This window comes from Sciurus vulgaris, assembly GCF_902686455.1.
Source record: "Sciurus vulgaris genome assembly, chromosome: 3".
Taxonomy (NCBI): Eukaryota; Metazoa; Chordata; class Mammalia; order Rodentia; family Sciuridae; genus Sciurus; species Sciurus vulgaris.
Window position 1 is genome coordinate 167,652,838 of NC_136463.1, and position 3,047 is coordinate 167,655,884.

The following is a 3,047-nucleotide window of genomic DNA, read 5'->3' on the forward strand; positions in this document are numbered from 1 at the left end:
TGCTTCTGATTTCCGGGACTTCTGAGAACCAGCTGGCAAAGGAGACTTGAAAATACAGTTTGAGGAATCTCAGTCCCAGCATTGCAGAGCAGAGTACACAAAGGGTGAACTTGGAGCTGAGAAGCAGTAGGTAGATAATCAGCCGGACCCTGTACCTGATAAAAGGAACCCCTGAAAAGAAAACCGTTGTCTCAGATTGACCAAGATGAAATTTTGGATCCCAGTCAGGATGAAGATTGACACAGAAATTAGTTTAAGCTTTGGAAAAACGAAGACAGTTATTTCAAGTTACACACTGATCGGTATGCCTTCTACAGTATATTTTCAATTGTGTAAAAACTGTGGACAAAGCAAAAATGCTAGGAATAATATAGCAAATGTTTTTTATTTCTAGGGGCTAGGATTATGAGTGATTCTTTTTTTCTTCTTTATATGTTTTATTATTTTCTTAGTTATCTACAATAAACATGTATCGCCTTTACAATGATTAAAAAAAAAAACTTGGTGTGTTATATTGTGAGTTACTTGTACATTATGCCTCAAATGCATATATGAATTGACCTGATAAAAAATTTAAATTCCCTTCTTATTCTTATGCTTTTTAAGGATGGTTAGGATCCTGCATGTTCTGTGAATTCCACTCCTTGGCGTTTTCACCTAACCTTCACACACCTTCTATTCGAGAGCATTCCAGAGACTTGGACCATGGTTGACTGACTCCATAGCTCTGGGTCCAAGGAAAGGCAGAACATCATGGCAGAAGGGTGTGGCAGAGAAGAGCAGCTCAAACAGGGGAGCCAGGAAGCAGAGAGAGCTTGGGTGCAAGGAGCCAGGAATAATACAATCTCCCAGGGCATGCCCGCAGTGACCTACCTCCTCCAGCCACATTCTACCTACCTAAAGTTATCACCCATTAATCCATCCAAATATTAATACACGAAAGGTATTAATGTGCCAACTAGGTCAATGTTCTCATATAATCTAATCACTTTACCTTTGAACATTTCTGTATCCTCTCACACATAAGCTTTCGGGGGACACCTCATATCCAAGCCATAACACCTTCTGAGTAAAAGAAGAGGCGTAGTCTTTGTTTTTTTATCTCATTCTGACAAGAAATTCTTGATCCCAATCATTTTCTAGTTTGAATTTTCCTATACTCTTTCCTCTGCCCATCGGCACCAGAGTTCAGGTCTATTATGATAGCATATGGTTTTTCTTGAAAATATAGTAGAAACGATATGCCAAAAGTCTTGGAGAGCATGTTCCAAAAGTTGAACCAAGTTCTATTTCTGTCAGTAAAACACAGACAAGAGGGTGAGCCAGGAATTATAATCTGGGCTTTGTATAATATGATGGATCAGATGTATCTAAAAAAACTGAGGCAAAGGGAAACTTTCAAAGGGTAAAAGGAGAACACATGAGCTGTTTTGAAAGGAAGTTCATTGGTCATGGAGTTTTGTTGTAGGAACTGGGGATCACTCCTCAGTAACAGTAGTTGTTGCAGGGGGGAGAACTTCACAAAAACAATTTATCTGGAATATTTTCTGCTGTCAGGGAGTTATTATAAAAGTTCTCATCATAGGCATAAGTGCATAACAACCTTCAGAGGGTCTTTTTAATAGTTCATAGGTCAGACATGCAATCATGCCATCTCCTCTCCCATGACCCTCCTGGCTTGAGTCTGGCATAAGTGACTCCATCTTGGCATCGGCAGGTTTCAAAGTAATGTTTCTTTGAAAGCATCACTGATCAACCTTTTGGCAGGGTTTCATTGTCCCCCAGAACCAGTTGGTCTGATCCCACATTGGGAAGAATGCCAACAACTATGAGATGATGTCAAAATCCTTTGGCTGCTTCTCTGGCAAGACACCAAATGGCGGATAACGCGGGTGCAGTGGGAGGGCCTGGAGGGCCCGGGCCCAGGAATGGGTGACAGCTGCTGCTTCCACAGAGGCTTCCGCAGTGGTCTCTGAGGTCATGGCCGGGGCCAGGGTCAGGGCTCACGGAGGCAAAGCCGAAGACAAGGAGTGGATCCCAGTCACCAAGCCGGGACGCTTGGTCAAGGACACGAAGATCCAGTCCTTGGAGGAGACCTCCCTCTTCTCTGCCTATCAAGGAGTCTGAGATCATTGACTTTTTCCTGGGGGCATCACTCAGGGATGAGGTTTTGAAGATCATGCCTGTGCAGAAGCAGGCTCATGTTGGCCAGCGGACCAGGTTCAAGGCATTTGTAGCCATCAGGGACTACAGTGGTCATGTTGGACTGGAGTAACGTGCTCCAAGGAGGTAGCCACTGCTCTCCAAGGGGCCATCATCCTAGCCAAGCTCTCCATTGTTCCTGTGTGGAGAGGCTACTGGGGGAACAAGATCAGCGAGGCCCACACTGTCCTTTACAAGGTGACAGGACGTTGTGGTTCTGTGCTGGTGCCATCCCTGCCCCCAGAGGTACTGGCATGGTCTCAGCCCCTGTGCCCAAGAAGCTGCTGCTGATGGCTGGTATTAATGACTATTACACTTCTGCCAGGGGCTGCACTGCCACCCTGGGGAATTTCACTAAGGCCACCTTTGATGCCATCTCCAAGACATACAGCTATTTAACTCCTGATCTCTGGAAAGAGACTGTGTTCTCCAAGTCTCCCTCTCAGGAATTCACTGACCATCCTGTGAAAATTCACCCCAGAGTCTCTGTACAGAGAACCCAGGCTCCAGCTGTGGCTACAACATAGGGTTTTTATTAAATAAATAAATAAATAAATAAATAAATAAAGTGAATGAAACCTGTTTAAAAAAAAAAAAAAAAAGATCCTTTGGACCACATTAGAACAATTAGACTTTCAGATTAAGCCTGGATTTCTTGAAGTTCAATTTTGTCAGTTCTGCAGGCATTGGATATTGTCTCAAGCTCTGGGCTAAAATCATTGTGTTAGGCCTTGTGGTTCTGAGGAAGTTTGACAGGCAATAGGTGTAAAGTCTTAAAAGGACAATACAAAGCAAAACCAATAGTGATGTGATAAATAGTTTTGCATAACAGTTTAAACCACAGA

The 3,047-nt window shown here is 43.4% G+C and overlaps 1 pseudogene across 1 annotated transcript; it reads left to right on the top strand.

Moving 5' to 3' along the window:
- The first annotated feature begins 1,876 nt into the window (after window positions 1-1,876).
- Window positions 1,877-2,779, top strand: LOC306656772 (small ribosomal subunit protein uS5-like; annotated as a pseudogene). Its single transcript has one exon. The product of its transcript is annotated as a small ribosomal subunit protein uS5-like (transcript).
- The last annotated feature ends 268 nt before the right edge of the window (window positions 2,780-3,047 follow it).